At 39.2% G+C, this 13,632-nt stretch overlaps 1 protein-coding gene across 1 annotated transcript in view; it reads right to left on the reverse strand.

Moving 5' to 3' along the window:
- Nucleotides 1–13,632, reverse strand: part of ZFPM2 (zinc finger protein, FOG family member 2) — a 444,681-nt gene that overhangs the window by 204,098 nt on the left and 226,951 nt on the right. The gene's annotated exons all lie outside the window — the stretch shown is intronic.

A 13,632-nucleotide genomic window follows, 5' to 3' on the forward strand; every position in this document is an offset into this window, starting at 1 on the left:
AACATTAAAGGATTCCCATTCAATAAACAACAGAATACTACTGTATTTTCCTTTCACTCAGGAAATGATTTGACAGTAAACGCTGTATGTTTCACAAACATATTTTCCTCAACTATTTTTGAATGACATTAGCAACTGTTAACATTTGCTAGGAAGAATAATATTTCAAAGAATTATGCAGAATTTTAGCCAAGAACAAATATCCATCAGGCACTCTATTCTCCCTGTACAGGTCAACAAAAAGGGAGTTCAACAGCGAGGGAGAAGGGGATAAGAACACATATTTCCATATAATTTTGACAACGGGAGGCTGTGCACTAGAAATTCATGAATTAGTTAGATTTAGAAAACTAAGTCCCGTAACAAAATTATATTTTAATGTCTGATTCTTTCAAAGTGCATGATTAGCATTCAAGGTCCTTTGTAAACTCCCACTCCCTACTGCCTTGACAATGTTCCCCCTCCAAACCTCTCCAGAAGGATGTCTTGTTAGTTTTCACCTAGTCTTTCAACTGGAGGCAAAACGGCCCATTGTTCCTTCCCTACATACGGCTTGATTTCTCCTTTCATCTTCTGATGGAGCCATTCGCTGAATCCTGAATTTCCTGCCTGCTCCTCTCAACCAATTCATACCCATCACTTCCTTCAGACCTTGTTCAGCTGTCACTGCCCTGAGGAAGCACTTCCCAATTAACCTCCTTCCCTCAGCTCACCCTTCTACGTCCCCTGGGAGTATCATTGCCCTGTACCATTTTGTACTTGTTGATACATTGCTTGTAATTGCCTTTTTTTTTTTTCATTGTGTCCCATTGCATTTGCTTCTATTCATTTGTCTATATTTTTTTCCCGTGTGCCTCTGCTCACTTTTTCCCACTAGTCTTATGATTTTTGACATTTCAATATCAGTATCAATGTCCTCTACACTAGAGTTCATCAATACTTTATAAAAAGAATACATTTGAATCAGTTCTAATGAGGCGGATGAAACTGGAACCTATTATACAGAGTGAAGAAAGTAAGAATGAAAAACACCAATACAGTATATTAACGCATATATGGAATTTAGAAAGGTGGTAACGATGACCCTATATGCAAGACAGGAAAAGAGACACAGATGTATAGAACAGTCTTTTGGACTCTGGGAGAAGGCAAGGGTGGGATGATTTGAGAGAATAGCATTGAAACATGTATATTATCATATGTGAAACAGATCGCCAGTCCAGGTTCGATGCATGAGACAAGGTGCTCAGGGCTGGTGCACTGGGATGACCCTGAGGGATGGGATGGGGAGGGAGGTGGGAGGGGGGCTCAGGATGGGGAACACGTGTGCACACATGGCTGATTCATGTCAATGTATGTCAAAAACCACCACAATATTGTAAAGTAATTAGCTTCCAATTAAAATAAGTAAATTAAAAAAAACTTTATGACTAATTAAAATAGATAATGCTCATAAGTCACTTCAGCTTTCTATAGTTTTAGTTCTTCACACTGAGTTTTGTAAATAAACAACACCTCCAGTATATTTCTTTCAAATCTCAAATCTTCAGCTCAGATTGTTGTCTTTCTTTAAGCATATTTCTTTCTAGATATGAGATATTTGTTATGTCTTTTTTTATACTATTATATCAAATTCAACATGTCTAAAATGAGATAAAACTTCTGTAAGACCCAACTTTCCATAATATTTCCCTATTTCTATTAAAGGTACAAATTAAAAAACTTTTCTATATATCTAGCATTTCTAACTTCTAAATATGTTTAACTTTTGCATATGATACTGCATATGAATTAGATGGTTGAATGGCATCACTGACTCATTGGACATGAGTTTGAGTAAACTCCAGAAGAAAGTGAAGGGAAGCCTGGTGTGCTACAATCCATGGAGTCACAAAGAGTCAGACATGACTTAGCAACTGAACAACTGCATATGAAGAACTCAAAAAATGATGAACAAATTACACTTTTTGGTTGGGTATTCACATGGAGTATGCAGTGCATCTTCCACATGGGAAATAATAACTGAAGTCAACATCAGAAATATAAAAGATCATGTATGTCAAGGCTGCATATTGTCACCCTATTTATTTAAATTATATGCAGAGTACATCATGCAAAATGCTGGGCTTGATGAAGCACAAGCTAGAATCAAGATTGCTGGGAGAAACATCAAAAACCTCAGATATGCAGATGACACCACACTTATGGCAGAAAGCAAAGAAGAACTAAAGAGCCTCTTGATGAAAGTGAAAGAGAAGAGTAAAAAGGCTGGCTTAGAACTCAACATTCAAAAAACTAAGATCACGGCATCCATTCCCATCACTTCATGGCAAATAGATGGGGAAACAATGGAAACAGTGGAGACTTTATTTTGAGGGACTCCAAAAATCACTGTAGATGGTGACTACAGCTATGAAATTAAAAGAGGCTTACTCCTTGGAAGGAAAGCTATGACCAACTTAGACAGCATATTAAAAAGCAGAGACATTACTTTGCCAACAAAGTCTGTCTAGACAAAGCTATGGTTTTTCCAGTAGTCATGTATGAATGTAAGAGTTGGACCATAAAGAAAGCTGAGCACTGAAGAATTAGTTTTTGAACTGTAGTGTTGGAAAAGACTCTTGAGAGTCCCTTGGACTGCAAGGAGATCAAACCAGTCAATCTTAAAGGAGATCAGTCCTGAATACTCATTTGAAGGACTGATGCTGAAGCTGAAACTCCAATACTTTGGCTACCTGATGTGAAGAACGGACTCACTGGAAAAGACCCTGATACTGGGAAAGATTGAAGGCAGGAGGAGAAGGGGACGACAGAGATGAGATGGTTGGATGGCATCAGAGACTCAATGGACATGAGTTTGGGTAAACTCTGGGAGTTGGTGGGGTCACAGTTCATGGGGTCGCAAAGAGTTGGACATGACTGAGTGACTGAACTTAATTGAATCATGTGTAGCAATAACCAATAGTGATATTTGAAGGGTATTTAATTAACTATATATTTAATAGATATTCAGTTCAGTTCAGTCACTTAGTCCTTTCCGACTCTTTGCAACCTCATGGACTGCAGCATGTCAGGCTTCCCTGTCCATCACCAACTCCTGGAGCTTGCTCAAACTCACATCCATCGAGTCAGTGATGGCATCCAATCATCTCATCTTCTGTCATTCCCTTCTTCTTTTTTCAATCTTTCTTAGCATCAGGGTCTTTTCCAATGAGTCAGTTCTTTGCATCAGGTGACCAAATTATTAATAGATATTAATAAAAAGGTGTTAAGAAACATACATAGAGGTTGAGATCGAAAGCACTAGGACAGGCTACCAATCCAGGTATATGACGGAGGCTCCTCTACTGGGAGAGGTTTTCATCGGTAGAGTGGACTTTCAGATACGAATTTCCTGTTGGAAGGTTATCCCCTGAGTGAGGTGATAAGATAGGCCATCTGCTACCATGAACAGGTGACTATGAACAAACACATTTAACTCTTTGGAGGTATAGCTCCTGAATCTGTTGAAAGAATGAGCTGAGGCCCACTTCCTCTCATAGCATTTTGGGGATTTAAACAACTCATTAATTGGGGGAAGTGAGATATTAATGTTTGAGAGTGAAAGTGAATGGAGTTGCTCTTCTGAGGTATTGGAGTCCTTCTCCGTTCCCTCCCTAGTTTCTCAATTCTTCATTCACATGAGATAGGATTTATTATATTCTAAATTATCTCTCACCCAGAGGTATTTGCATTTCATCAATCAATCAAGTCTTCAGTTCAAAGAGTAATTTCATCATGAAATATCAGGTCTCAACCAACAGGAGGGAAAATTATAAGGAAGAAAGGAACTCAGTCCCTTTCCCTTTCTAAAATCACTTTTGTGAGCTAATCCCATAAATTTACAGAAAAAAAAATTTCTAAGGGATGGCTGAGGAAGAGAGAGGGTCAAATAGTATGAGAAGATATGACAGACTTATGCAGAAATCTTAAAATTAAAGGAGGAAATTCTGTTAGATTTATTAGGAATTTAGCACAGTCTTATGAAAAGAATGCTTTACTCAATACAGGGATAGTCTAAGAGAGGATAATTTGAAGGTGGATAAATGCCAGTTAGAGAAAGACAAGACTTACTTTCTCCTCTTCACCAAAAACAAACCAAACAAACAGCAGAAGTGTGGGCAGGGGATCAGAAATAGTGCTTCCTCTATTTGGGAATGTGATCAACTCAGCTGTTCTCAAAGCTTCAGTCTCCTTCTTTGGAAGATAAGGATTGGTCAAAATTTCTTTAAGGTATCCTATCTTATTCTGTAATTTGGAAATATCAAGCCCAAATGCGGATACTACCGAAAGATGACATGTAACTTTCCAAAAGGAGACAGAGAATACAGTCTGTTATAGTTTATTGTTAACATACATGTTAGTCACTCAGCTGTATCTCTTTGTGACCCCATGGACTATAGCCCACCAGGCTCCTCTGTTCTTGGGATTATCCAAGCAAGAATACTGGAATAGGTTGCCATTCCCTTCTTCCAGGGATATTCCTGACCCAGGGATCAAACTGGGGTCTCCGGCATTGGCACTGAAGGCAGATTCTTCACTGCAGAGCCACCAGGGAAGCCCGTTGTTAACACAATGACAGTAATAATTAGTGTTTACTGAGTGCTTCCTCTATGCCAGCCTTCATGCTTTGTGCTTCACATAATCATTCACAAAATATGCACATATGTCATATTAAGCGGAGAAGGCAATGGCACCCCACTCCAGTACTCTTGCCTGGAAAATCCCATGGACAGAGGAGCCTGGTAGGCTGCAGTCCATGGGGTCGCTAAGAGTCGGACACGACTGAGCGATTTCACTCTCACTTTTCACTTTCATGCATTGGAGAAGGAAATGGCAACCCACTCCAGTGTTCTTGCCTGGAGAATCCCAGGGACGGGGGAGCCTGGTGGGCTGCCGTCTATGGGGTCGCACAAAGTCGGACACGACTGAAGCCACTTAGCAGCAGCAGCAGCAGTCATATTAAGAACTCCAGTCACAAGACGAATTAAATGGGGCACAGACAAAGGTAAGGTTAAGTGGGCCAGAGCCACAAGTTCAACAAGTGATAGAGTCCAGACTGAAGACTGGGCATTCTGACTGTAGTGCTGAGCTCTTCATCACCATACTGCTGCTGCTAAGTCGCTTCAGTCGTGTCTGACTCCGTGTGACCCCATAGACGGCAGCCCACCAGGCTCCCCCATCCCTGGGATTCTCCAGGCAAGAGCACTGGAGTGGGTTGCCATTTCCTTCTCCAATGCATGAAAGTGAAAAGTGAAAGTGAAATCGCTCAGTTGAGTCTGACTCTTAGCGACCCCATGGACTGCAGCCTACTAGGCTCCTCCATCCATGGGATTTTTCCAGGGAAGAGTACTGGAGTGGGGTGCCATTGCCTTCTCCAAATCACCATACTATACTAACTCAAATGAAAATAAGATCTGAAAAATCAAAACATATACAATACATATAGCTATGACAAACCTAGACAGTGTATTAAAAAGCAAAGGCATCACTTTGCCAACAAAGGTCCATATAGTCAAAGCTATGGTCTTTCCAGTAGTCACATGCAGATGTGAGAGTTGGACCGTAAAGAAGGCTGAATGCTGAAGAATTGATGCTTTTGAACTGTAGTGTTGAAGAAGACTCTTGAGAATCCCTTGGACTGCAAGGAGATCAAACCAGTTAATCCTAAAAGGAAATCAACTCTGAATATTCACTGGAAGGACTGATGCTGAAGCTGAAGCTCCAATACTTTGGGCCACCTAATGGCAAGAGCTGACTCAGTGAAAAAGGCCTCAATGATGGGAAAGACTAAAACCAAAAGGAGAAGATGGTGGCAGAGAATGAGACAGGTGGATCACATCACTGACTCAATGGACACAAACGTGGGCAAACTCTGAGAGATGGGGAGGGACAAGGAGGCCTGGTGTGCTTCAGTCCATGGGGTTGCAAAGAGTAGAAAACAACTTAGTGACTAAACAGCAACTACACACACACACACACATACACACACACATATATATATATGAAAAATAATGAATAAAACACATAACCAAGACTCGAAAAATCATTTCATGGAAATTAACGTAACAAAATATGCCCTCTTTGGGGATATGGAGAGGTAATATTTAAAAGCAGACATGAAAAACAAAGATGGATATGTTTTATTTCTGTGATCATACACACATATACACACACAAAAATGTCAACCAATTTTGTTTCTTTTTGGTTGTGTTTGGTTTACGTATTTAGAGTTCAAAATACCAAATATGTGAGAGGAAAATACAAAAAAGTTAATGGGAGAAAGAGAAAATGAAATTTCTCTGTATCAATACTCATAAAAATGGTTAATGTTTAAAATTAAAGGGCCAAATCACTTAACAAACAATGTAATTTGAAAAAAAGAGTCATACTTTGCGGCAGACTCTAACAGTTATGATTTAGAGCAACCTGAGATACAAAAGCACCAAAGAAGTGCTCTTATACAAAATATAACCAGAAGAAGAATATAATTCAAGAAGCCTTAAAATCTACTAAAATTACACTTTCTCCAAATCAACACAGAAATTAATTACAATGGGTTTTCCAAGAATAGTTGCTTATGTTACAAGAGCAGCATTTAGGAATACACAACTGTCAGTCTTCTATATGGGATTATTTATCAATTATATTAATGATATAGATGAAACAATAGATCACTTGCTAATTTAATTTGCTAGGAACATTAACTTGAAAGGAATTACTATCTTCAGATACAAGCCGTATTTACTAAGTATCTACTCTATTTCATACATGACGTAAGTTAAACAAGTGTATTATTTTCTCTTTATGGAAAATACCTTGAGGTATTGAGAAATATACATTTCTTTGGCAATGAAATCGAGTTCAAAAGTGTATTGACTCATCTACTGTGAACAGCTGAAAGAGTTATGGATCAGGATTTGAACCTGGATCAAACATTTTCACCATCTCAGCTGCTTTGTGGTGGCATTAATATCTTAAAAAGCCAAACAGAGATTTCAACTATTGTTAATATGTTAAGCAAAATAACCATGCAAACTCCAGCTCTACGCATGAGTTATTTCTAAGTAATTTATACAAAATGCAAAAGGGAATGAAAATGAACATTTATTGAACTCTCTGAGTACATGTTAAAATCTTTTAAGAATGTTATTTCATTCATTCATACATTCATCAAATGTTTACTGGGTATGTTCTAGGTCCTGATGAAATAGTGAAATATCAAAGATATCTGTTTTCATGGAACTCACGATCTTGTTTATTTTTGTTAGAAAAGAATAAATACATCAAGGGTAAATAAGTAATTTTAGGTTGAGCAACGATACAGAGACAATGACGAAACTTTGTTTGCTTTGTTCTGTTTTGTTTTTTAAATAGTCTAGAAGTGCTCTGCCTCAGAGACGGTGTCTTCATGCCCCTTAATGAAGTCAAGGACTGAGTCATGTGAAGATTTAGAGGTGGAATGTTCCAGGCAGAGGGAACTGCAGAGGCATCAAGGTGCTGCTAAGTTGCTTCAGGCGTGTCCGACTCTGTGCAACCCCATAGACGGCAGCCCACCAGGCTCCCCCGTCCCTGGGATTCTCCAGGCAAGAACACTGGAGTGGGTTGCCATTTCCTTCTCCAATGTGTGAAAGTGAAGAGTGAAAGTGAAGTCGCTCAGTCGTGTCCCACTCTTAGCGACTCCATGGACTGCAGCCTACCAGGCTCCTGCGTCCATGGGATTTTCCAGGCAAGAGTACTGGAGTGGGGTGCCATTGCCTTCTCCGGTATCAAGGTGGGAATTTGATATATTCTATAACTCCAAGTAGATCAGTGTGATCATGGTCAGGTCACCAAGGCAGAGAGTGGAAGAAAAAGGGCTAGGAAAGGCCAGACCACAAAAAGCAGGGGTCCCCAACCCCCAAGTCACAGACCAGTACTGATCTGCAGCCTGTTAGGAACTGGGCCTCACAGAAGAAGGTGAGTGGCAGGAGAGCCAGCAAAGCTTCCTCTGTATTTACAGCTGCTCCCCATCACTAGTGTTACTGCCTGAGCTCTACCTCCTTTCAGTCCAGCAGTGGGATTAGATTCTTATAGGAGCACAAACCCTACTGTGACCTGTGCATTCAAGGGATGTAGGTTTCATGCCCCTTATGAAAATCATCCTGAAACCATCCCCTCTCCCCATCCCAGTCCATGGAAAAATTGCCTCCATGAAGCTGGTCCCTGGTGCCATAAAGGCTGGGGACCGCTGATGTAAGGCATGTGCAGGCAATGCCAAAAGGTTCCGATTTCACTTCAAGAATAGATGGCCTGGAGAACATCATGCTGTGATTTTCATGCTAAAATACCATTGTGGCTGCCAAGTGAAGAACAGTTCTTTAGGGGACATGAATGACTAGGAGGAAATGAGTTAGGAGACTGCTGGTGATATCTGGCAATAGGAGATGGTGGCCTGGACAAGGTTGATAACTATGGAGTTGGAGGGAAGTGATTAGGTTTTATGGGTGAATCTGGATATAATGTCAGTGAAGGATTTGGAAGAATCAAGAACAACTCCAAGGTGTGGGGTCTGAACAGCTGAGTGAATAGTGATGACATCAGTCAAGACAGGGAAGACTCAGAGAAAAGCAATTATAGGGTTTATGGTTTGGAGTTCTGATCTCCACATCTTTATTAGCAAGTAGAGATGTCAGGTAGGCAATTAAAAATATGAGTTTAGAGTTCAGAGGAGAGACAGCGGGCTGAAATTTAAATTTGGCAATCAGTTAATTTATGGCAGTTAAAGTCATGGAGTATAAAGTCATCTAAAGAAAAGAGTAGAATGTAAAGATTATCTCCTGGTATTTACCAATATTTAGAAGTTGAATTCTCAGCCAAAGAAACTGAGGAAGTATATCCAGTAAGGTAGGGAAAACGAATAGGGCATCCTGTTATGGAAAACAAGTGACAAAGTGTTTCAGGTAGGAGAAATGATGGGCTAAGCAAACAAGCCTCATTCAAGCCCCCGATCAAGCAGATATGAATTGGACTGTTACTCACTTGTATTTTTTCAAACAGATGAAGAAATTGAAGTTAAGAGAGGTCATTTATCTTTACGAATACCACAGTACTTATGAGTGTTAGGGCTTCCCTTGTGGCTCAGCTGGTAAAGAATCTGTGTGCAATGTGGGAGACCTTGGTTGGATCCTTGGGCTGGGAAGATCCCTGGAGAGGGAAAGGCTACCCACCCCAGTATTCTGGTATGGAGAATTCCATGGACTGTACAGTCCATGGGATCCTGAAGAGTTGGACAAAACTGAGTGACTTCAGGTCACTTATGAGTGTTAGGACTCATACCAACACTTTCTGATTCGAAAGATCGTGATTTCCAGATATTCAGAGTGCAATGATATTTAAATATAGAGATGAGAGCTATTACAGAATCATAGTGAGTGAAAATTTGGGTAAGACTAATCATACTCATCTATCAGAGAAAGAAAACCACCAAACAATGAACAGTCATGTTTTGTGGAGAGAAACATACATTTGCAAAGATGCTCGTCTTTACCACACTTTCCCTGTATTGTTAATTTTGCAGAACCATTTTCCACTGTGCATTAATAACCTTGATATAAGTTTCATTCTCAGACAAAATCAATTGTTAGATTATAAAATTTATAGTCTCATATGTCTTAATAATGCAGTGACAAACCGTTTGAGCATCCTGTATACTATAAGCAAGAATCTGTATAATTCTAGATTTGTATGCCATTACTGTAAAATGCTCCATGCCAAGTCTTATTTTATGTGAGGTAACCAAAGCTGAAGCACCTTTTGGTATGAAATCCCTTTGCTATTGCCTAACACCATAAAAATTTTGGCAGCAAAGAGCCGCCATATGGAGAGAGGGTGCATACTGCTCTACAATGCAAGAATCATGAAATGAATCACAGTGATCCTCTGTGCATCTCAGTACATTTGTAAGTCAACCAAACAAAGTTTAGCTTGTTGCTCAGACTAAAATAAAGTGTACTGAAAATGGTTTATCAGTAATCTTCTCAGAATAAATTCCTTAGCTGGGGAGGATATAATATAAAATGTAACTTCATTTTCAAAGTTTCTAGTCTGTGACCTTCAGGCAAACAACAACGATGGTAATGAGAAAGCTGTGGACATTTCTAAACTTGTGTGCTTCCAATATGTCACCTACCAGTCAAATAATTTTTTTTTTATCAGAATGTAGCCTAAGGTATGCTACATCAAATATTCATACAAATAGCAAGTCTGTGGCCAAAATTAACAGACGAAAGTAAAATCTGACAGTGGCAAACAAATACATTATATACACACACACACACACACACACATAATTATCTTGAAATATATAAACACACACACATATATATATCATTCACATGAGCCACTTAATGTACCAATTCACTATTAAGAATACACGATAAATATAAAAGTATTATAAGGATATAGACTAGATAAATAAAACTGAATTTTGGCATCTTAAAATTCATCTGGACCAGGTTCAAGTTAGCACAAGCTTCTCTTTATTTTTATTTTTTTTTAATTTTATTTTATTTTTAAATTTTACATAATTGTATTAGTTTTGCCAAATAGCAAAATGAATCTGCCACAGGTATACATGTGTTCCCCATCCTGAACCCTCCTCCCTCCTCCCTCCCCATACCATCCCTCTGGGTCATCCCAGTGCACCAGCCCCAAGCATCCAGTATCGTGCATTGAACCTGGACTGGCAACGGATTCTCTTTAGACTATGTCTGATAGGAAATATAAGCAGTAGCAATGGATAGTGTAATGCACTGTCTACCCAATTGAATATTTCTAATAATTAGACAAAGAGACAAATTCACTATTTTAAAAGGCAGCACATCTCATATTGACCAAACCTACCTTCTTATAATTTGCATTCACAAAATACACAATTTTTCTGCAGCAGAGGCCTTCAGGTTCCGAAGGCAGTCTGTATTCTGTCCAGTTGCAGTGGGTACTATGAAATTGCCTTCAATCTCTAGTTTTTTGAAAACTACTTCTCTTCTACCTTCTAGTGCTGGTTGAGAGACGGTCATCTGTGCTAATAAGACAGTCAGTCTCTTCCCTAGGGCTTTTGAAGATAAAACCGAAAAAATCCAGGACAGATATCCCTGGTGGATGCAACTGTGAGCTGTAAAGATCAGAGGCTTCTCCTCATTGAAAGAGCAGTTGGAAGGAAGAGGAAGGGGAATGGAGCTCAGTAGGAGAAATTACAAGCCTTACAAGTCAAGGTGTCTTGATGACTAGTGAATCTTTGTTACAAATCAATCTTGAGGCCCTGTGAACTCCTCCTCTAGGTTTCCAGAAGACATCCTACAGCTCTGATAATACATTTCCCCTTTTCTATAAAGTTGATTCAATCACATTTCCATTGTTTGCACCCAAGGTCCTTAATACATTCTTCCTTACTTTCACTAACGCACATGAGAAATAGAGCGGCCCGGGCCTAACGCACATGAGAAATAGTGGCCCGGGTCTAAAGTCCAGGCACTGTCATGAACAGTGTGACTTTCCACAAAGCCTCAGAATTCGCTGTGCCTTTCAGAACCTTCTAGTCCCAGCATTTTACTTCTTGTCTAGAAGAAACACAAGAGGGACAGAAGACAGGGAGTGGGGACAAGGCTACATGCAGTCGTGAGTTATCTTTACTTTCAGATGCATTTACTGTAATTTAGAATTGAAGAGTAAGGAAAGGGAAGGGCGTAGGCACTGGGAATGAAGAATAAAGAGGATGGGGCAGAGGGAGGGAGCTAAAAAAGTAACAATTCTGTCATCATTATACCTACGGTTGGCCATGAGTAGACATGTCCAAATCCAGTTAATTAGGTAACAAGCCCAGGGAACAGGTGATGAATTCTCTGGAGTGCCCTTATAGACTTTCCCAAGCAATCATGGAACTACTCACCGCCATCTGCGGGTCCTACCGTGTGCCAGCTACTGGGCTTGGCATTTTCATACGCTATCTTGTTAATTCCTTGGCTGAGACATCTTTTGGGTACGATCAGAGGAATAAAAAGACTGCTGGCTATTCCCTGGAGCCGTTCAGTATGGGAGCATGGCTTTAGGTGGTGATTGAGAGAAATGATACGTTGCTGGCTGCCAAGCGTACGTTCAGGAAAATAGCTGCAAGTGAGAGAGCGAAGATGGCTCACCCGTGGAACCCAGGGGAGTTTGTCATTGAACTCTGCTGGGCAGAGAGGAGAAAATTAAAGCTGTACATCGAATGATGATCTGTACTTAGCACAAGACAAAAGAATATATCTAAATTTATTATCATTTAAAAATATCCATAGTAAACATTAAAAGGCATTATTTTCTCAGAAAATCTGACAAAACACTACAAGAATCATGCTAAAGTCTGAAAGATTTAGTCACCGGAAAAAAATTTCTGAGCCTATCCTAGAATTACTACCTATAAACAAGTTTCTCCTCTTAAATTAAGATTCTTGCTATAAAACCTTAGATACACATTATAAATAAACCGCAGTGACACAATGTATCATACTCCAGTTCTAGAAAAAGAGTTAACAAATGAGGTATAAAGATGATTTAAACATTCAAGAAAAAAGTGAGCAATCATCCCCTAAAGCTGTCTAGCTTATATCAACTACAAAACATTTTAAGTTAAATAAAAGAAGGAAGAATAAATAAAAATAATGAATTCAAGAGAATAAAACATCAAAAAATACTACACTGGGGACATTCTGACCAGTATTTGTCATTTACTGAGACATACTAGTTAAGTTGAAAAAATTCAAATTCCCCTCTCCTTTTATTTATTTATTTTTTTTAGCAGAACCTTAATGTGTTAATTCATTTCTTTCCATATCTGTGAAGCTTTTCTTTACTTTTTAAAAAACCTCTCTTGTGGTTTATAAACTTGAAGTAGACAGAAAGGAAATCAACTTACAAAAATTTCAGAGTGCTTCCATTCCCCAATTCACCATTAATAGACAGGCTGTAGTCTCAAAACACTAAACTCATCATTGTAGATACAAAGCTTTTGGGTGTACTTTTATCAAGTACAACTTTGTGTTTTAGGAACATCTGTCTTCACATTGTAGATGAAAATCAACAGGAATATAGTATCTTAAATACTTGAGCAAAACTCAGTAAAAGATACAGTAGGCAAACATTGTGGTCGGCTCAGCAGTGATTACCAACTCATGCTCCAAATTCACTATAAAATGAAAATCAATATTTCCACAAGTTCCTGCAACATAAAAGATAACCTTCATTGATTTTTCTAGACTTAGGCCTGTCTGATAAAATCTAATATAAATTTTCAACCATGAGGATTTGGATCAGAGCAGGGGTGATAAGTCCTGCACATCTCTTAAGAGGTGGAGAATTTTTTTTTTTTTTAAGTGCACGTTCATACTATTTATAATTTGCCCTGTGCAAGTGAAAGCCTTTTCCACCAGTGCTATCAGGAATCTCTTCTAATTTTTATTACTGTGAGGCTAAAGCCTGTTCCAGATAATTTGGAAATTTCAGGGGAGCTGTGATAGGGCTGATGGTGCAGCCCTGGCTGACTTGAGAAAGGAGCGAACCGGTAATAGCCTCCAT

The sequence above is a fragment of the Bubalus kerabau genome, chromosome 14 (genome assembly GCF_029407905.1).
Source record: "Bubalus kerabau isolate K-KA32 ecotype Philippines breed swamp buffalo chromosome 14, PCC_UOA_SB_1v2, whole genome shotgun sequence".
Taxonomy (NCBI): Eukaryota; Metazoa; Chordata; class Mammalia; order Artiodactyla; family Bovidae; genus Bubalus; species Bubalus kerabau.